This window comes from Apium graveolens, chromosome 9 (genome assembly GCF_009905375.1).
Source record: "Apium graveolens cultivar Ventura chromosome 9, ASM990537v1, whole genome shotgun sequence".
Lineage (NCBI taxonomy): Eukaryota > Viridiplantae > Streptophyta > Magnoliopsida > Apiales > Apiaceae > Apium > Apium graveolens.
In genome coordinates, this window is record NC_133655.1 from 261255507 (window position 1) to 261279029 (window position 23523).

The 23523-nt window shown below is 35.7% G+C and overlaps 1 long non-coding RNA gene across 1 annotated transcript; it reads left to right on the forward strand.

The window, feature by feature from the left end:
• Positions 1-1269: 1269 nt before the first annotated feature.
• LOC141682457 (uncharacterized) lies at positions 1270-2039 on the forward strand. The gene is made up of 2 exons (XR_012559789.1): positions 1270-1782; positions 1871-2039. It is a non-coding gene; the product is annotated as an uncharacterized LOC141682457 (long non-coding RNA).
• Positions 2040-23523: the final 21484 nt, after the last annotated feature.

Genomic DNA, 23523 nt, shown 5'->3' on the forward strand with positions numbered 1-23523 from the left:
GTAATCAATTATTTCAGAGGAAGTAAAAACAAGATAAGTACCAATGAGATTTTAAAACGTGTTCTGAATTACCAGCCCACTGTACTACTCTGCAATTAACAGTAATTTTTATTCTTACTACACCTGACCCTTGATTTCTTTTATCAATAATAGTCTCATCTCATTACTTTTCACTCTTTTCATTTTGCTAGTTTATTTTTTAAATTGCTACTGGTGATCTCTATGGCCATTGTAATTGTTTATCTGTATTTATGCCAAGATTTAAAACCCAAGGTACGAACTTTCCCCCCAAGATATAATCGATCGAGTGTGGCGTTACCACAAATCAGTGGTAGGCCATAAAAAACAAGACATAGCCAAGTGCGCTCGTTCCAATCTTCATTTGGCCTTCAAATATGTCCATGGAGTTTAATTTTTAGCGGATTATCCATTTATGAAAACACTGGATAAACACAAAGTGGCCATTAATCTGCAGACTGAGGTATATTATGTTGTTATTTATATTTTTTTATTTTATTTCAACTATTTATACTGTCTTTCTTATTTTTTACTTTCCCCTCCGTGTCTTTACAACCCCACCCAGTGGTGTGTATTGAAATCGAAGATGTAATCACCTCCTTAAAATTGAATGAATGATTTTATCACTGCATAAAATTGTTTTAACTCTAAAAGGTTTTGAATTAACTTTGTAAATTGTGATCTAAAGGGTTTTGGCTTAATTTATGAATCGTTGTCTAGGCGGTCGTGGATGTGGTTTTTTCAGGTGGGTGGATGGGTGCGTACGGTGGGTGGATCTGGTTATGGATGTGGATAGGGTGAAATTGGAGGCTAGAAGATGAAAGATTGGCTTTCTGTTTTTAGTTCGTAATGTGCCTCCTGTTGAAGGTGTAAAACTAAATGTTTGAATAATATTATTAAAGATATGAATACTTGATTTTGTTAAGTTATAGTTATGTGCACTTTATTTATTCTAAAAGATAAAGAAACACACTTAAATTAACACGCAAAATGCTTGATATCATTCCATAAGCACAATTCACAATTTCAGTCATATTACATGTTGGCCATAAAATAGCGTATAGCAGCATCTAGTGACAAGTTTTTAAGAATTGGAGCCATTAATTCTAGCTATTTCATACGCCAACCATATGATTTACAAAAATAGTGTCTTAAAACCGCATACCTACATCCCCAACCAAAATCTCCAGTTCCATAAATATAGTCACCGATTTTAGATCTAAAAACTTAGTTTCTTGTTAAGGCCAACAAAATAACATAAAATAAATCAGGTCTCCCATAAATTCATCTCTTTCTCTTTGGAGTTTTATTCCTGGCCTGGTGAGGAAAGGCAGATGATGAGCTTCCTTGAGTGTCACCAGCTTGTCTGTCATTCTCATGGTGCTGCATCATCTCGGGGATAGTATTTTGATCTTATTGTTGTTGTAGCTGTTTCTACATAGGAAAAGACATTTTAAATAAATTTTTGTTTAAACCTAATGTAACCAAGTCAATTTTGAGTATGCCTTACCTTCTGTGCACATGTCCTTGAATTATGCCTTGGCTGGTTGCATGTTTTGCACACACAAGTTGTCTTAGCAATGTTAGGAACCGTCCCCTGTTCTGCAGCTTTTTTAATGGCTTCATTTTTCTGTAATTAGAAGATAACAGACCAATAGGGTTGTTGAATTACAATATAATATCATATACACCATATATATGAATTACTAGATAATTACCTTGGCAGGACAAGTCCTAGTGTTGTGACCCCTTGCTTTACAGTAGGTACAATTAACAATTTTCCCAACCTTGCTAAGTTTAGTGGTATCTGCATGAATATCTCTGGTATTCTTATTTTTTGGTTTTCCTGTAGGGGACTTCACATCTGGATGCAAAGGTTTTGGCTCAGTGGTTTGTCCCCAAAATTCAGGACTCACAATTGGCTCCAACAAACAGCTATTTAACTGTTGCAAAGAAAGAAATTTAATGGTTGTAAAAGTATGAAAAGGAAATTATATGCAAGAAAAGCTATCAATTAACTTCATGTACATGTCCCTGCTGTAGCCTTCATGTATGTGATTCTCCCAAGGATCATTCCTAATGGCTATGCATGCACAAACATGATAGCAAGGAATCCCAATTAGATTCTATTTTCTACAAGCACAAGTTTTTTTCTCCGAATCAACAACCAGCTCATGGCCACCATCTATACAAGTGACTAAGTATGTGATGCCTCCAGACCAGGACACAACACAGTCGTCAACACACTGTATTGACCGAGGACATATAAAGATAGGACAACAATTACACAATTATAATAGGTAATGATCTAGTTCAATATTTATGCAGTAAATAAACAAGATAGAACCACATACTTGTCAAGATTTTTTAGTGCACTAGGGCATATCACAGTGTCCCTGACTGCTAATTTGTCTCTTCTCACTTGAATCCTCTTCATAATTGATTTATGCAGCTCCTTAAATATGGTGATGATATGTAAGTCTCTGTACTTCCTGATACTACTATTAATACTTCACAGTGATTGTTAACAAACATATCACTATGAACATGTGTTCTAAAAGCAGCTCTTATCCCCTGTATTTTGTGCTTTGCAATGAGCCATTCATGATATTTTGGTGCAATCTGTGAACATAGTTAAACAAGTTATAAGTCAATATAATTTGATAATAACATAATTAATCAAGAAAATTGTGTAAGGTACCTCATTCGTCATGTTCATGTGGAGATTAAACTCCCAATCTGTCGATGCCCTAACAGCTTTCCATATAAGTTGCCTTAATGCTATGCCCTTGAACTCCTTATGCATATTTTGGTACAATACCATAACGCAGAATCTGTGTTATGCATTTGGTACTATGGCCTCCAAAGCATTTATAAGCCCCTGTCAAACAAGTACAAATATATTAATATAAACATTACCAGCTATAGAAGTGCAAGGTTAAAAATTTACATATTTATGCACACATCTTCTGTCTGTCAAAGATGAAGGTCCAATCAGCATCAACTTGGATCTTCAAGTCAGAAGTCAGTAATTCCATTAACCATGTCCAAAATTTAGTGGTTTCTGATTCAACCACAACCCATGTAATGGGGTACATGCCATCATTGGCATCTACCCCAACTACAACTAATAATTGGCCACCATAGGGTCCCTTGAGATGGAACCCATCTAGTTCAACAAGGTGCCTACAGAACTAGGTGAAGACCTTCTTTAGTGGGCCTAAACAAACATACAATCTCATGTACTGACCCCTATCTATCCCAGATAGTGGATCTTCGGTAAGGATTTTGATTGTTGTCTCAGGAAGCACCCTTTTTAATTCATATGCAAAGTCCTACACCTGAGCATATTATGATGCAACAATCCTATTGATCTTGATCAGAGCTCTTTTATTGGCTCTATACACTGCATACTTGGACACATAACACTTCAAGTCATTAAATATCTTCTTGTGGAATGCATAAACAGGTCAACTAGGATTCATCCTGATTTTTTTTATAATATGCAGCTAGCCAAATAGAGTTATTTTGTTTTTGCTTTAAAGTGGGCATGCATATATGCCTCTTGATTATAGACCTTATATGGTATGTTGATGTCTTGTTAAAAGGGGAAGCATAAATTATCCGGAGACAAGGTGTCTGGAAAACATACTTCACTTTCCTACCATAATTAGCCACCAATTCCACTGGCCTCCTTTCCATTATAGCATGGTTTTTCACAACCTTTCTGAATATTGTAGAGCTCTTAAACAGCATACCAAGAAAAAATACTGGTTTTTCCATGTCAACTTCCATATTAAAAACTAGGAAGCTAGGCTCATCCCCATCAGTTGAATTTTGTGCCATCCTTTTTTCATCACTCCCTGCATTGACAAATTCCTCATCACTCTATATGTTGTCATCTTTCTGAGGGTCCTCATGAATTTCTTTATCCTCATTTTCATACACAGTCCTGTCAAAATGTTGATTAAACAACAGGCCATCATCACTGTCATCTTTGTTGCTAGCATCTGAGTGAAAACTTTCATCATCACTATCTAATTGATCACCACCATACACATATTCCTCATCATATTCATAATGATCGGAAAAATCCTTATACAACCCCTTAAATTGAAGTATTTGCTCTTTCAAGTCATAGTCATCCCGCGTGGAATTTGGAAATGGGTTCTCCATAAAAATTTCTTCTTCATATCCAGTCTTTGATGTAGTACCATCATACTCTTGCCTTAGTGCAACATATGATTTAGTAACATACAATTCTACATACTTATTAGTCCTTGGCCTATCTTTGTTATTTATCAATGTGAACATTACCATAAGATCATCATTACTTTATAACTCAAATAAACCTTTCTCCATTTTAGTTCCCGAAATCCTATACCACAACTGATAAAAACCTCCGCTCGATCCACTTTCAATCAACATACTATTATCTCTATAAGACTAATAACATCAGAATCACGGAAGTCGACATACACCAAAGAACCTGTAATATATCTCTTAGGATTTTCCTCCATTTTACCATCTTAAAATATTTTAATTGTAAAAAGCTCATCATCTGAGAAATAAATCCAATTACTCAAATTAATAAGATAATTTGTGATACTGAACTCACCAAAACCCCCAACATAATTACATCAACACAACATCAACATCATTCCATATTTATACAATAAAGAATAAATTACACAGTAAATGCTAGCAAAATAACTAGCAAACAAGACATACATAAATTACAACATAATACATACACATTAGAACTCATAGTAAGCAAAATCCCCAAATTATGAGGGCATCTACACAAAATAGCATGCAAACAGAGAGATAGTAAATACCTATATATTGTGGACATTGGTAGGGTTTGAATGCTTCTTCATCTTACTTGGGCCTCAGTTTGCACGACATCTTGCTTCAATTTCTTCTTCACGGTTTCTACAATTAAGTTATTTTTAGGGTTTTGTATGATCGATTTTTGGGGGGAAAATGAGATTTGACGGAATGTAATCGATTGTTAAAAATATTTAAGTTAGGTCATGAAAGCGCTTAACTTTATATGTCAGCCATTTTTGTGCTAAAAAATTACTCCCTCCATCCCTTTCAATTGTTTACATTTTTCAGAGAGTGTCCGACACGCATTTTAAGGTGCATATAAAGTATAGTTCTGTAAATTTTTTTTACAATTTTGTTTTTCTGACTAAAAATTAAAACATTCAACTTTTATTCAGAAAAATAAAATTGTAAAAATAAGTTACATAACTATACTTTTTATGCACCTTAAAATGCGTGCGGGTCACTTCCTCAGAAATGTAAATAATTGGAAGGGACTGAGGGAGTATAACTTATGAATTTATCCCGAGAATAAAATGAGTATGTTACAGATGGACAAGATCATAACTGGAAAAAGACGTTGTTGACAGTATGCCAGTTATCTTGGCCAATTACTTGGTCGAAAAATTAAAGGTATTTGACATAAAGAGTTATGAGTAGTCATATAATATCAAATCTTTTGGGATACATGTACAAATCCGGCCTAGGCACCAAGCCCCGCCCGGGGTCTCCGACCAATAAAGTTCCATGCATATTCAAAAATTCTTTTAACTTTGATTCACCAACTCAGAGAATTTATGATTATGCCTTTTGATCCAGAGCCTGTCGCTTAAATGTGGTTTACCTTGGTTCACGTGGTTTGCAGGCTATTGCGTGAGCCCGTAGAGTTTACCCAGTGTGCACCCAAAGGGTAGCGGCTGTGGGTTACCTACGATAAAAAAAACTCACAGTAAATTAATAAATGAAATTTCACGATCAAGATTTAGGTACTTGACCTAGGTAAGTTTAATTGAATGTATCAGGTTTTATTATTTTTATTTTAATTATTTAAAAAAATACTTATTAATAAATATACACATAAATGCAATAAATACATATATTTTTTTAAAAGAAAATAAGGAATGCACATATTTTTTCACGTTGTAATAGTAACTTAGATTGGAATGATTGAATTAGTATTTAGCATAATTTTAAAAAGATAATAATTGGGTAATTTAGATTATAACATTTTTATTTTTGCGTACTGACTTATTAAAATGATGTTACACACAGGGATGTCAAAGAAATTGTACACAGCATTAGCTTGTGGATAAAAGAGTGACTGAGGTGACAAGATCATAAATCTAGTTGGTAAAATGGGAATTTTAAAAATCTGGTGCAACGATATTTTGTATGATTTAGTTTTTGACATATAAAGTAGAGTTGTCAATTTGAACCAGTGAGATTTTAAAACGTGTTTTGAATTATCAGCCCCGTTTACTACTCTGCAATTAAGAGTTCTTTTTTTTATCCTTACACCTGACCCTTGATTTCTTTTACAAATAATAGCCTCATCTCATTTCTTTTCACTCCTTCCATTTTGCTAGTTCATTTTTCAGAGATTTTCAGGTTAGGTTATTTCCTTTGTGAATCCTTTTCTTTTCATATCCAGATTAGTACGTATAGATGTTTATATGTATAATGATTCGCATATTTTCATATTATTTAAATACGTAATTATGAAATTAATAAATAAATAAAATATGTGTATAGCTTCTATCAGTTATGTGTTATTTTATTATTATATATGTGTGATTTTTGGTGTACCGGGTTGTTCGCGTAATTAATTATTGAGTTGTACTGAATTGTTTTCACTTTTAAAAGTGGATTTAATAAAAATTTATTTGCATAAATATTTGGATTATTTCTAAAATTGGTTTTATGATTACAATAATTATTTTTGGAATTTTATAAAATTTAGAAATCAATATTTTATTGATTGTTTATCCCTGAGTGCTTTTCTGATTACCTTTATTTGTGAAATCCGTGTTTAATTCCGAAATTCTTCAAAAATCACAAAACTTATATTTTATGAAGTTTATAATATTCTGGGAATTCTAAAATTATTCTGGAAATTTTTGGTATTAATTTCGCCCGCGCATCGATTCGTTTAATTGATAAACGCGGGCATAAATTGTATTTTAGAAATTGTTTTAAAATTTCGAAAGTTAAATTTTTATTTACTTTAGGATATTTATAATATTTGAAGACTATTTTCGTGATTTTCTGAACTTGTTTTAAATGCAGCTCGGTTCATTAATTATGATTACGGACATGATGCGCGTTTCAAAAAAGTTTCCAATATTATGAAAATTTTATTATATTAGTTTTTAAATATTTCGGAATTTTTTTTTTAAATTTTTTTAGTAAATTTTAGAATTATTCTTACCTGTAAGTTATTCGTGAGTTATAAATTGCGGGTCTGAATTGAATTTTCTTAGAATAATATAAACAGCTATGCCAACAATCGGATAAGTACAACCATTCTTATCCTTTTCTTTTCACTCTCAATTGATCTCTTCCTGATCAATCTCTCATTCTTTTTAATCTCTCCATTTTGGCTCTTTCTCTCTACATTCTCTCTCTCTCTCTCTCTCTCTCTCTCTCTCTATTCTCTTCACTCCCCTCAGTTTCTTTCTTTGTTCGCCGAATTCCGCCCCTATTCCGGTAAAGGTGCTGCCTAAAAAAAAACTTCCTGGCGGTTTATGTTATATATATATATATACTTCCAGGTATGTATATGTGCCTGGATTGAAGGGGTTGTGGTTCTTGTTGCCGTCTGTTTTCTGGTTATATGCCGTGAGTCTGATTTTTTTTAACTTCCATATATGTATATACATGTGTGTATATCTGTGTGTGCGAAATCTGTGCTGTCTGAGCCACCTCTATTCGCTGCCCCTTTCTCTTTTCCGGCGAAGGAGGTGCTGGCATAGGTGGGCTGCGGTTGTGTGCTGCTGTGCGCTATGCACGTGTGTGCTTCGTCCGAGTGATAATTATTGTTCTGTATTGCAATCCCAAGTTCCTGTTTAGTTTTAATAAAAATAAAATACGACTGAAACTTCCTTGATTTTCAGATTCTATTCCCTGATTATTCAGAATTTATTTTAGAAATATATCGGTAAAATTCGCGTAGGAGAATCGTAATAAACGGGCACCACCGAATTTTTACCGCCGTCGGCAATGAGCCTCGGCGAGCCGACGATGGACGGTGATGAGTTATTTCTGAGTCCTAAAATTATGAATAAATAATTTAGTTCATAAAGTTATTATTCGAGAAGAAAAAGAGTTAATTATTTTAGAAATTGTATTGGCGTTTGGGATATGAATTTGGTCTGGATGGTGGATTATGGTTGTGATTGTTGTGATTGACGTTGAATTGCTTCGACGGGTTAGTCTGATAAATAGAGGAAGTGCTGCCCGATTTTTTTTGAGAAAATTTAATATTAAAAGTTACGGGAACACATCCTGTAATTATCGGACGTATCAATTGAGTCTATATATAATATTATATATATATATTGGTTCCCTCCAGTTTTGTACAAAACCGTAAATAGATGGATTATGACATGGTGAAATATTTCACAAAACGTACTTGTGTATTGTGATAAAATATTTCATAAAATAGTTAACAACCCTGTTTTCTAAAGTTAAGAGTATATGCATTTTCTGAAAATGATTATCTATTCGAGTTTTGAGTATGTGAATCCTGATTGCTATGTGCATTATAGTAATGTAAATAATTACGAGTCGGGAATTATTATTATTTATGTAGAAGAGCTAGCGATGATATGTCAAGCATACCTAGACGTCTTACATAGAGTATTTCGACCCTGTAGGTTCTAGTCGGGAAACCGAAAGTGGACGTCGGACTAAGGATAACCTAGTGGACAGTCGACGAGCTCAGTAGGGTTTCAACCGAAGAACCTGAGTGTTGAAGTCGAATCCAAGTTGATCTAGTGGTTAGACGATAAATCCTGAGCGTCCGAGTCGGCTCAGAGTCGATCAGTAATAGTTGTAAAGCTTTACAAGGCAAGTACTGTTATTCCCAAGGAACTAACAATGAGATTTACAGAAGGGGGGTTGAATGTAAATCTCAAAAAATTTCAAGTTTTGAGCAGTTTCAAAAGCTAAGTGTATGATGAACAGATGTGTATGAATTGCTTTGAGCAGGTGCAGACATATGTATATTCAAGACACAAATGTAAAGAACACAAAGGCTTTAAAAAAACTTTTCTGGTGGATTTGTTGTTCCACCAGAGATGTGTATTTCAGAAAATTTGTGATACAAAGAATTGATCACAACTGCTTCCTAGTACAAACTAGATGATTTTCTCTCTATGTTTTTCTAAATAACTCTAGAAAATTCACATCTAATTACTAGCTGCAACTTGGTTTATATATCACCAAGTTTTCAAGTGTAGGCAAAGATAAAATACAATAATAAAATAGTTCTTCACATGTTTCTTCTTCATTTCTCTATCCAATACAATTTAAGATAATCTGTGAATCTTTGAATACTTCCTTGTTTGCACCAGAATGGAAATGCTGCTTTTTCTTGATTCCTCCAAGAGGCTACCACATTCCAATTATTTCTGTCAACCCATGTGCCTCTATCAGCTTATGAATTATCACTATCAACTGCTATGTAACTGAGCATCCGTTGAAGCTTTCATCCGTTGATGGCTTTATCCGTTGATGCTTTAGTGACATCCGTTGATACTTTAACAGTTGAAGCTTTATCCGTTGATGCACTCCTCCGTTGATGGATGTTATCCGTTGAAGCTTTAAGAGACATCTGTTGAAGCTTTGTTTCTCATCCGTTGAAGGCCTTTAATCTATCAGTTGATACTACTTCATTTATACAAAATTATAAGGCATGAAATATTTACAATTAGCCCTCCTATTTGCATATCCACTAGTAGTCAACATGACTTATAATTTCCCAGAACTTCTAAAAATTATAACTTAAATACAGAGACTGAAATGTGCTACAATACTAAACTTATTTCTAAGTAAAGCTACTCCATCAACGGATAGCCAAGATGGTCTTATCCGTTGAGGCTACAAACACTAGATATCTACTTAAGTGTTTTGTTTAACTTATCATCAAAGTAATATATATATTCTTAACAATCTCCCCTATTTATGTCTACTAGAATTGTAGGCATAAATTCAGGGTTAACTTGATGATAACAAAACACTTAACAAATATATGAGTTGAAACCAAGTAGAAATTCAAAAGTGCTGCAAAAGTGTATATACTGAGATATAATTGAAGATTTACAGTTTTTCCAAGGGTGCTCCTTTAGTCTGAGCAAATCATTTTCTTTTCCTTTGTTCCCTTGTTTTCTTCCCTAGCCTCCTATCATTTTCCTCTACTTGGAGTTGGAGTTGTCTGTAGAATTCAGCTTCATCTTCTTCACTGATATCCAACTTAGATTACACGTCCTTGAGAGTTTCATTACTGGCAATTTTAAGCTGGTCTTCAACTCTAAAAAATCTTCTGACTCCTTTATTGTCTCTGAACTCTATCAACCAATGTGGTGATTTATGAATTGTAATTCCATGCTCAGGGATGAGTAATGTTCTAGGCAAGGAATTTGACTCCCACCAATTCTTCCTTATGTTGGCAATTCTTGTTAAGAATCTCAATTTTGGCAGTCCTGGTAAAGCCAGTATCCCTTTTGATAGCTGAGTAGACTCTAACCAAGGTAGAATAGCCCTCACTTAGAATTCTTTGAAAAGGCCAAGTCCTTTCCACACTTCCTTTATACTTGAACACTAGCCTTTCTGGTAGCTGTCTATAGGCATTTATTCCCTTTACTTCCTCCAGCTCATCCAGGAAGAGTTCAATATCTGTATGTTCTTTTATGTTACAAATGTGAACATAATCATCCTTTGAGGCTTGTGGCTTAGGCTTAGGTTTATGTTTCTGAGTGAATTTACTTAAGGTTAGGGGATGTGTTGATTTGGATTTTCTTTTCAATTTCTTTGGTGGTGGAGAAGTAGTTAAGAAGGTAGGCAATTTGATGGTGTCCCAATCAAAAGGTTCCTCTTTAGGGATGATTGTTTCACCATGGATATTTATACTGGGATCAGCCACAACAGATTCAGGAATGGAAGATAGTGGTTTAGATTTTGATTGGGTTTCCTCATTGTCATCTCCACTCTTCATTTTTTCCTTGACCTTCTTTCTGTTCACTTTCTTCCATTCATTTCTTTCCTCACATCTTTCCTCCACACTCTCACCAACCATATTCCCCATATCCACATTTATGCTTTCAGTCTTGACTTCTTCACTCTTGTCTTCAATCTTCTTATTTTCTTCAATTTGACTTGACTTTAGTTGTTTTTCAAGCTTTGCTTGTGCTCTTTTATCAGCCTTCAGCTTTTTAGCTTCTTCCTTTAACCTCATGGTTTCTTCCCTCTTGGCTATTGAGAATTTGGGATGTCCTTGTATCACACAGATACTCTTTCCCTCTCTATAGATGATAACCATATTCATCCTTTCCACTACATCCTTGGTCTCTTTGTGCTTTATGATGTTACCACCCAAAACTTTGTCTTCATCAGGCTTTAGAAGAGGAAAATCCACTTCTTTTAGTTGAGCAAAGCTTAGAGGGTTCTTTGTAGAGTCCTTGTTAAATCTAGTGGTTGGCTTGAGTACCATGGGCTTCAGGTTCCTGAAAGAAGTTTCTCCAACCTTATTCCTCCTTACTGGCTTGTGCTCCATAATGATTGGCTCAACTTTTGTGCTATTTTTCACATATAAGGATTTTGTAGTTGTAGAGCCAAACACTTGTTGCATCCTTTCATCAATTCTTCTCCTTTGCTCTTTCACCTTCATCTCAGCTGCTGCTAGCTGGATTAGATCAATTCCATCAAGCTTTCCTTTGATTTGAAGTGTTGGAGAAGTAGTGATGGCAGGAACTAGCACTTTGGATATTTGAATGTGTGTAGATGGCACCCTTCCCCTTCCCCTTTATTCTCCCCCTTTTTGTTATCATCAAGGAGACAAGCCCTGTGCTTTAGCCAGTTGCACTAGAAGACTAGTCTGACACTGTTGATTGTAAAGAATGGTGACCATAGAGTTTTCAATAGCTTGAACTCTTTCCTCCAATTTGGCCATCTTCTTTTCAGCATCTGACTCTCTTCTCAGTCTCAATAATAGTTCATGCATGGTACCAAAGTGCATGATTGAATCCAGCTTCTCAGAATTGTAGGACTTCAAGTCAGCTATATCCTTCTTGAGTTCATCCATACTTAGATTCTGTATTAATTTTTGTAGCTTTATTAGATGTAGAGAGTCTAAGTGGGATTGAAGAATAGCCTTGGTACCAGCATTTGAAGTTTCCTGAATTGCCTTTTGGATAGCCATGACTTGTTTGACTAAGGATACATTGAAATGCCCTGGTGTAGACTCATTTATCGATGCCCATTCAGGTAACTCTGGAATAGAACTTGGGCCTTCAGCTCCCCCTAAGTTAATGCTTCCATCAAAAGAATCAGAGTCATCATCAATAGAATTTACTCCAAATTCTTTAATTGGCTCACCAGCTGTAGAAGGCATCAAATTGACAGCAACTTTATCCCTTTGTAGAGATTCTGAAGTATGTACTAGATTTAAAGTCTTTTCTGCCTCCTCATTGCCCTGAGTAGCCAACAGTTGATAGGCTGACACAGGTCGAGTAAAAGTGTCAGTATCCAAGGAAATGTTATCAATTACAGCTTTGTAATTTTGCTGAAATTGTCTTTCCTTTTCAGCATCATCCACGATCATTGACTCACGAGCAATGGCTGGATCCACCCTTATATCTCCTGTACCTGCTTTTCTCTCAATTTCTCTCTTTTCTTGCATCAGGGGCTCCCCCTGGCTCATACTCCTCACACCCTCACCTTCACCTACTAAGGTGGTACTCCTCTAACTTTCTTTTGCCATGCTAGAAGAAATAGCATGCATATTTAGACTCTCAAGCTCTCCTTTTGCCTGGGAGGAACCCAGCCTCTCACTCAAGTTTTCACTCCCTTCCCTAAACCCTAGAAGTGATTGTACAGTAACCATGTCTTCTACACTTGGAGTTAATTCAGTTGTTTGTGTAGAGATCATCAACGGATAAGGAATATCCGTTGAAGTTGAAACTGATGGTATCAACGGATAATTGCTGTCAAGCTTATCCGTTGAAGAACAACCACTTGTCAACGGTTGAGGAATATCCGTTGAAGAAGGAAAAGAAGTAGAAATTAAAAGTGACATAATTGTTGAATCTGTATGGATTGATTTTAATTTAGGTGACACAGATTCTTCAACTAAGTCTGAAAGAATTGGCTGATGATCCAACAAATCATCTAAAAGATGATGATCACCAGTATTTCATTGGGGCTCCCCCTGAGTTGTAAAGAGGGAGAATCAGGAATTGATGTGAATATCATGTCCACATCCAGAGATGGTGATGAAGAATTTGGTGATTGATGTGTGTCAATTTTGAGAGAATGGGGTTGTGACTCCACATTTGTTGGAGTCACATCAAGCTGAATTTGAGAAGGCATAGATACAGGTGGTTGTATCTGTGCAGTGTGTGCACCCTGTGTTGAAACTAGGGTTTTGACCTTCTTTCTTCTTGTGAAGGATTTTACAGGTGAGTGTGTGGCTTCAGTGTCCCTCCCTCTTTTGTTCTGTGTCCCTGGTTGGGGACTATTTTCAATAGCTGCACCCTTTTGGGAGGGTGCAACTAGGGATGAGTTTGAATCCTTTTTAACCACCACAGTCTTTTGAGAAACTGTGGCTTGGCTAGCTTGGGTACCACTCGCCTCTCCTACCTTATTATGGGGGTTTTCTTGATGTTCACCCCTCCCCTCACCACTAACACCCTATTCACTCTCCTCAAGGTTTATGGTAGGTGTTACAACTGTTGTCTTTTGAGAGACAACAGAGGTGGCTTTCTTTGAGTTGGATTTTGAAACTTTAGGTTTGGTGGCCTTGGTAGGAATCTGTTGGGGCATTAACACAGATTCCATGGCCACACTTGAAGGCAAAGAAATGATGGGGTTGGAAATAGTAGGAGTTGAAGAAGTATTTACCTCACTTACCTGAGGTGCATCCATGATTGGTAAGTATACCAATGGCACCTTACTGTTGAGGTTGATCCTTAAAAGGTCTGCAAGGACCTTCTTCTCTTGTGCCCAGCATTTGAGTTTATTACTCTCATTAATTATGACCAAACCTTCAGCAACATGGTTAGCGAATAACATAAAGAATCTAGCATAGTAGATGTTATGAGATCTATTAGCCTTGTTACCTAACCTAGTACCCAATTCTAGCATAACATAGTTGCTAAAATTGTGGTACCTATCAGAAACCAGCATATAGAGCATATTAATAAGAGATGAAGTTATTGCATCAAAATTACTAATTTTCCCAGAGAAAACCTTGATAAAGGCATCACTGAGAAAACTCCATTCTTTCCTAAGGCCTTTTCTCTTAATACTGCCTAAACTAGTAGAATCAAGGGAATAGCCTATAGAATCTAACATGCTAGATACATCATTATCAGTGTGTGGTGTCATGGCATTGTTTTCAGGTAATTTAAAACAGGACTGAATATCATCACAGTTAATACAGTAATCCTTACCTTTGAGAGATTAAGTGATGGTCATATCAGTGGGGTTGAACTCAACAGTTGTTCATATTTCCTCAACTACCTCACAGTAAATCATTGGGGCTTCTAGCATTGCATAGCTCAGTTTGCAGTTTTTGATGAAGTCCATCATCTTGTGATAATATGGGTGGGCTTCATTCTTTTCCACCAAAGCTACGGAATTGTTTTTCTCATAGACAAACCCAGATTGGGACATTATCTTTACTACTGGTGCCATTGTTGTGGGTAGAAGTTGCAGAGAAAAGTTGAGAGTTTTGGGAGAGAAAGGGAGTAAAAGCTTTTAAAAATTGCAAGAAAGCGTAAAGTGAAAATAAGAATTCAAAGGGGCTTTTATACTTTCTCAAATTAAAACATAAAGAGAATGATTAAACAATATTTTTAAGTGAATTACAGCCGTTTGAAAATAAAAGAAAAACTGTATGTATTCTAAAAACCGCCTTTAATACAAATACATACAACTGTATATATATATATATATATATATATATATATATATATATATATATATATATATCAACGGTTAAGTAAATAGAATCAACGGCTGTGACTCACTCAAAACGACTGATGTGACACTTCAACGGATGAGGTAAACAGTTATCAGTTGAAGATTAACACAGTTTTATCCGTTGAAGGATAAAATTACCAGAAATGTATTTGTCTTTCAACGGATAATGGACATCCGTTGATAGAACCATTTTGGCTTTCAACGGATTGGGAATATCCATTGATAGAATAAACTTTACTTAAAGCCAACTTTATTCTTGTAACAAATTCATTTCAGGCTACAAAACAAATTACAATTAGGACATAAATTTAGGAATAATTAAGCATACCTAGCTCACTTACCAATCTTGTGAATGTTGATTCATCAAGTGGCTTGGTAAATATGTCTGCAATTTGTTTTTCACTTGAAATAAAATGAAGTTCAACTGTACTATTCATCACATGTTCCCTTATGAAGTGGTACTTGATGTCAATGTGCTTGGTTCTTGAATGCTGCACTGGATTTTCAGTAATGGCAATGGCACTTGTGTTATCACAGAATATTGGAATTTGTCAACATTTAGCCCATAGTCAAATTGTTGATTCCTCATCCATAATATATGTGCACAGCAACTGCCAGCAGCAATGTACTCAGCCTCAGCTGTTGATGTAGAAATAAAATTTTGCTTCTTACTAAACCATGACACAAGCTTATTCCCTAGAAATTGACAGGTTCCAGTTGTACTTTTGCTGTCTACTTTGCAACCTGCATAATCTGCATCTGAATAGCCAATTAGATCAAAACCAGACTCTCTAGGGTACCAAATTCCTAGATTTGGAGTCCCTTTGAGATATCTGAAAATTCTTTTAATAGCAATTAAGTGAGATTCTCTAGGATCAACTTGAAATCTAGCACAAAGACATGTAGAAAACATTATATCAGGCCTACTGGCAGTTAAATATAGAAGTGAACCAACCATGCCTCTATAGCTTGTAATGTCCACAGACTTTTCAGCCTTGTTTAATTCAAGCTTAGTGGCAGTGGCCATGGGAGTTTTTGCAGATGAATATTCTATTAAGTCAAAATTCTTTAAAAGATCATAAATGTATTTAGTTTGACTAATGAAAATTCCACCACTAACTTGTTTAACTTGTAAACCAAGAAAATAAGTTAGCTCTCCCATCATGCTCATTTCATATTTACTTTGCATTAACTTAGCAAACTTTTTACAAAGTTTATCATCTGTAGAACCAAATATAATATCATCTACAAAAATTTGAACAAGTATAGTAACCCAATAACATTTCTAAAGAAAAGAGTTTTGTTAACAGTACCTCTTGTGAAGTAATTATCTAGGAGAAATTTTGACAAAGTCTCATACCAGGCTCTAGGTGCTTGCTTTAGTCCATAGAGTGCTTTCAACAGATAATACACATGATATAACGACTCGTATATTTCTGTAATATTTAAATATGTAATTATTGTGTAGTTAATTAATAAAGAAGTTTATATCACTCATGATCTTTATGTTTATTTATTATCGTTTATATGTGATTGTGGGATTTTGTAGTGTGTTTTATAATTAGCTGGTGTACAGCGTTATTTTGGTTTCATTTATTTTCTTTCAAAAAATGATTTTAAGACAATTTTAATTTCCGAAATTATTTGGGGTTGTCTCTAAAAATTGTTTTATGATTTTATAACCTTGCTAATTATTTTAGGGATTTTACAAAATTTACAAATCAACATTCTGTCATTTATTTATTCTTCAATGATTTTTTGAACTCATTTAAATGGTAAAATCCATATTTAATTCCAGGATTCTTCAAAAATCATGAAACTCATATTTTATTAAGTTCATAATATTCTGGGAATTTTAAAATTATTTTGGTAATTTTTGAGATTAATTTCACCTGCGCTTTGTTTCGTTTAATCGTTAAAACGCGGGTATAAGTTTTGTACCAAAATTTATTTAATATTTACGAAAAATTCATTTTTAATAACTTCAAATTATTTGTGACATTTTAAAACTATTTCGATAAATTTCCGGGTTTATTTTACCCTCAAATCGGTTCGTTAAATTGTAAATATTCAGAGCAGCAGGAAGGGACACGTGTTATACAAATAAGGCAGGTGGCATTTTGTTGTGCACGTGTCCTGTGCACAATTCTCGCCTTTGGTTTCTTCTCCTGTGTTCATATAAATCTCTCTGTTTCTCACCTCTCTCTCTCTCTCTCTCCGTTCTCTCTCACCTCTCGTCTCTCTCGTTCTTCCTTCGTTCTTTTTCTTCGGCTCTTTCTTGTGCCGTCTCTTGTTGCCGTTGTTTGCTCCACCACCACCGCCTAATTTCCGGTGAGGCTTGGTGGTCCGATTGATTCTGTTGGTTTTGTATATATATATATGGTGTGTGTATACATATGCTCGTGTGTGTGTGTGTGATTCTGTGGTGTGTGTGTTGCGTGTGTGGACGGTGTTTTGCCGCCGTTGACCCTGTTTCCGGTTGTTGTGGCTGTCCTGTTCCTTTTTCCATTTCTGCGCGTGAGGCGCGTGTTCAGTATCCAGTTGTCGTTGTTGTTACTCGATTCAATTGTTTCTGAATTTTTTTATTATTATTATTTCTTTTACAGGAAATTATTTGACTGGATTTTATGAAATAAAATATTTTTGTGCGGGAAATTAATTAATCAGTGAAATTTATTAGGACACCCGGATATTTTCAGGCACCAATAAATTTTGCCGCCGCGTGCGATGAATTTTTACGAGCGCGCGGTGGACGGTGATGACCCTGTTCTGAGTCCTAAATATTTTAATAAATAAAATTTGTATAAATTATATTCGGGACTAAAATTTTGTTATGTGGCGATTCAAATTGATTTTTGTTGAGATTGGACGTCGATTGATGTTTCGACGGGTAGACCTTTAAACAGAGGAGTCGCTGTCCAATTTTTCTAAAAATTATCTTAAATTATAAATCGAGTTCATATACCTCGTTTATTATAAATTAAACTCTGATTGCTATGTGCACCATTATTGAGTATACGTTATTGATATTAATATATTTGCGAATCGAAAAATTATAGCGATGGGTAATTAGTTAGTGAGGAAAAGTCAAGCATACTCGGATGTCTAACCTAGGATGTTTCGATTTCGTAGGTTTGAGTCAAAGGACCCAGTAGTTCAAGTCAATTAGAGTTAAGCCAAAGTTAGTGCAAAGCTTCGCAAGGCAAGTACCCCTGAACTAATCTTTTACAGTTTAGTATATATGAATAGTTGTTGATTTAAATTACGTACTGGAACAGAACGGTTTAAGTTACATATTCCCCGTATTTAAATATGTTTTATTAACTGATGTTTTGGCGAAAAAGTAACTTCTGAAAATGCCTATCTCTAGATTGTGATTAAAATTAAAAAGAAATTTTTTAGAATGTGTGCTGTAATGGTTTAAAAAGAGATAGGTGTAAATGGTTTTGGAAACTGGATAAAAATAAATCAGATATTGGATGGTCAGTTGGCGTAGAGGTCCGTTATTAGGTAATAGCCCAGCATGGTTGCGTAAGAGGCTAAGTCAGATGTGCGCACTGGTAGTCCGGTTAGTCCAGCATGACAGAGACCTAGCTAGTCTCTGAGTTCCGGAACGAAATTTATGGTGGGATAGACTGATCAGCTGTCCCTAGAATTCATCCTCTTTTATATATCTGATAAAGTTGGAATAGTTTTAGTCCCCGTAACGGGACCGGTGAATTATTGGTCCAGCAATGGACAATGGTTTTGGAAAGGAAATAGCGTGCTAAAATTTAACTCTGGTATTTTGACACAGCACACTACAGATGATGTTATCTTGCAAAGCATGCTAGTTTTGATATCCAGTTTATACCTGTTTTACAGATTTCTCGTATATCAGTTTAATATATATTCCTATGTTGTTTTATACAACCTGTTACTGGTTATTCATATAGAGGTACTGTTGAGCAATAGATTGCTCACCCTTGCAGCTGGTTTTGTATTTATTTATTGCAGATGTCTAGAAGACCAGGTCAGCATAGAGTGTCAGCCTCCAGTCCCAGCTCCTCCGAGGTAGTTAGTATCAGGCCCTGAGGTCTGATGAGTTGTTGTAATAAGTGAGAGTGTATGGTTTTGAATAAGTTAGTGTGTGTGTTGTAACCTAAATAATACTTGAACCTGTTTTGGCTCCTGGGGGGTCGTGTATTATAATAATGTTTATTTAGCAATTTTTGTTATAATTTATCATATTTTTGGTGACGTCAGCCCCTGACCCCGGGGTTGAGGCCGTCACACATGATCTGGAAAATTTGGATCTTCAAACCCTGGAGGTTGACTCACATAAACTTCTTCCTCCAATTCTCCATTCAGAAATGCACTCTTGACATCCATTTGATAGACTTTGAAATTGGCATGGGCTGCATAGGCTAGAAAAATTCTGATGGCTTCTAGTCTTGCAACAGGAGCGAATGTCTCATCAAAATCTATTCCCTCTTGTTAAGAGTAGCCCTTGGCAACCAATCTAGCTTTAATCCTTATGACAATGCCATTTTCATCCATCTTGTTTCTGAATACCTATTTTGTGTCAATAGAACTCTTGTTCTTTGTTTTGGATACCAGCTTCCATACTTTGTTCCTCTCAAATTGGTTTAGCTCATCTTGCATTGCTAAAGTCCAATCTGGATCCAATAGAGCTTCTTCCACTCTCTTAGGTTCCTCCTATGATAGAAAACTACTGTATAGACATTCATCTTGAGTAGCCCTTCTAGTTTGCACCTTAGATGTTACATCACCAATGATTAGTTCAAAGGGATAATTCTTGGTCCATTTCCTTTGAGGTGGTAGATTAGCTCTAGATGAGGTTGCCTCGGTATTGTCATGATGTGAGATAGAGTGTTGATTGGTTGAAACTCCCCCTGAGTTATTGGTCCTTTGCAAGGAACTGGGAGTTCTATCAACTGATGATGTAAAATGATTATCCGTTGATGAACTATGATCAACGGATGCTCCATTATGTACTTCAACGGATGATGCTCTTTGTCTTTCAACGGATGCTGCATTACTTTTGTCAACGGATGCTGAATTATGACTTTCAACTGATGCAACATTTTGTGCATTATCCAAAGGCAGATTTTGATTCCTTTTTGAAGTGTCTTCTCCATCATTCTCATCTTCACTATCATCACAATATATCTCAATGTTGTCAAATTTGAGTCCTTTATAATGTCCCTCATCTGTTAGTCCATCAATCTTTTTATCATCAAACATAACATGCACAGATTCCATAACAATGTTGGTTCTTAGATTGTAGACCCTATATGATTTTCCAGCAGAATAACCAACAAATATCCCTTCATCAGCCTTTGCATCAAACTTGCCTTTGTGATCAGGTTGGTTCCTTAGAATGTAGCATTTACAACCAAAGACATGAAGGAAGTTTAAGGTTGGTTTTCTTCTCTTGAACAATTGATAGGGAGTCATGCCTTTCGCCTGATTGATTAGAGAAATATTCTGAGTGTAACATGCACAATTAACGGCCTCAACCCAAAAGTATGTTGGGAGTTTTGACTCTTCAAGCATTGTTCTTGCCGCTTCAATTAGTGATCTGTTCTTCCTTTCCACCACACCATTTTGTTGTGGAGTCCTTGGAGCTGAAAACACATGCATGATCCCATTTTCTTCACAGAACAACCTCATGGTAGAATTCCTGAACTCAGTTCCATTGTCACTCCTGATATTCCTTACTTTGAAATCTGGATGGTTGTTGACTTTCTTGATATGATTGATAATGATTTCACTAGCTTCATCCTTTGATCCAAGAAAATAGGTCCATGAAAACTTTGAGAAATCATCTACAATCACTAGGCAATATCTTTTCCTTGAAATTGACAATACATTGACTGGTCCAAAAAGATCCATGTGTAGCAGTTGTAATGGTTCATCAATTGCTGATTCAAGCTTCTTACTGAATGATGCTCTCTTTTGCTTTCCATTCTGACAGGCATGACACAGTCCATCCCTTGAGAATTCCACTAGAGGCATTCCTCTAACTAAGTCCTTTTTTACTAGATCATTCATTGTCTTGAAATTCAAATGGGACAGCTTCTTGTGCCATAGCCAACTTTCATCTTGACTTGCTTTGCTAAAAAGACAAGTAATTGATTCTACATCTATAGAGTTGAAGTCAGCCAAGTACACATTCCCTTTTCTAACTCCAATTAGAACCACTTTGTTGTCCTTCTTACTGGTGACAACACAGGCTTTAAAATTGAAGGAAACAGTATTCCCTCTGTCACATAGTTGACTGATGCTCAATAGATTGTGTTTGAGACCATCAACTAATGCAACTTCATCAATGATGACATTTTTCTTTGAAATCAAGCCATATCCCATAGTGAACCCTTTGCTGTCATCTCCAAAGGTTATGCTAGGGCCAACTCTCTCCTTGAACTCTGTGAGCAGGGTGAAATCTCCTGTCATGTGCCTTAAACAACCATTGTCCAAGTACCATAGATTTCTTCTTTTTCCCTGCACACAACAAAATCAAATCAAGTTGATTTTGGTACCCAAGTTTCCTTGGGTCCAGCATTGTTAGTCTTTTTCCTAGACTTCACACTTCCTGCACCTTTTGACTTAGGTAACTTTGAGTCAACCTTGATCTCAGATGTAGTTGGTTGAAGTGTAGGGTTAGTCACAGAATCATTTAGCACATTTGGTTAAATTTGATAAGGCATAGATTGTGCAAACATATTATTCCACATAGGCATGTTGTATGGCATCTGAGGCATACTAAATGCAGCAAAATAAGGATTATTAACATATGGCATGTTTGCAAAATGTTCATGTGGATTCTGTTGAGACATAACAGGCATAGCATGCAGTGGTAACATAGACATGTTAGGCATGGAAGGAGTTAAAGGCATGGGAGCATTCTTAATAGATTTGCCGTTAGCAGATAGATGATTAACACTACTACAATGCACACAACTTTTTCTAGGAGCATACTAATCATGTGTGTAGTTGTTGTGTTTGTTAATCCCTACCTTCCCATTTCTATTAGATTTTCTTTTAGTTTCCTTTTTATCCTCAACCAACTTAAGCCTATTTTTCAACTGATCTAAAGTCATGTGTCCTATATTCACCTTACTGGCATCTTTGGATGTGCTAGCTTCTTCTTTGACAAAGTTCTTGGAAGTTGAACCAAACTTCTTACTGAGATTTTTCAAATTATCCCTTTTAGACTCATTTTCCTGTTTCAATTGATAAGCCTTCAACGGATGCTCCTTTTCTTCCTTCAACGGATGACTTTCATCATCCGTTGATTCCACATCCGTTGACAGTCCATCAATTAATTCTATTTCCTTTTTGTTTTTCTTCCAGGCATTCTCACAGAGTAATTCAATTCCTTGAACCTTTACAATTTGAGCACTAACATCCCTAGATGTTTTCCAGGCCTTGATTACCTCTTGCTCATGTTCTAGTTGTTTAAAAAGAACTTCTACTTTCTTAACAGACTCTTTTAGTTCACTCTCAATAGATAAGCATTTGATTTTAATCTTTTCAAGCTCAATTACCTTACCCTCTAACACAGCATTCCTGTCACTTAAAAACAAATTATTCTCTTTAATTCTCGTGTTCTCTTTAGCCAGTGATTTAAGGGAAACACGTAAATGATATAATTCATTGGATATATCATTTATAGCTTCATTGCATTCATTTTTAGAAAGCTGAGAGAGGTTAGTAGTGATTACCTTATTGCTTGATGAACTAGTTTCATTTTCATCAGAATTAGCCATCAGGGCTATGTTGACATACTCCATATCATCATCTTCATTGGCTCTATCAGCTGCCCAGTCATTTTCCTGAGTCAGAAAAGCCCTTTCCTTTTGTTTGAGCAATTCGAAATATTTTTTTTTGTAATCCACTTACTCAAATTTCTTCTTTTCAGAAGTTGGCTTTCTGCACTCACTTGCAAAGTGTCCACTTGTGCCACAGTTATAACACTTGAACTTAGATTTTTCCACCATATTCTTGTTTGGCTTAGTGGATCTAGTGTTTTTCTTGAATTTCATCATTGCAAACCTTCTGGACAGAAAAGCCAGATGTTCATCAACATCATTAGAGTCATCTTGACTGGAATTGTCTTCAACCTCAGCTACTTGCTCCTTTCCCTTGCTTGATTCTGATTTGCTTGTGCCAATTTTGAGACTTGGCATTGTCTTTTCTTCATTCCTGGCTTCAGTTCTCTCATTTTCAGCTACAAGTGCAACTGATCCAACTTTTCTCTTTCCCTTTTCCAACAGCTCATCTTGCTCCATCTCAAGTTCATAGGTCTTGAAAATTCCATATAATCTTTCAAGTGTGAAGTCCTTATAATCTTGAGAATTCCTTAGTGAAACAGTCATAGGCTTCCATTCCTTTGGTAGAGACCTCAGAAATTTTAAGTTGGAATCCTTGACTTGGTACACTCTGCCATACAGCTTCAATCCATTAAAC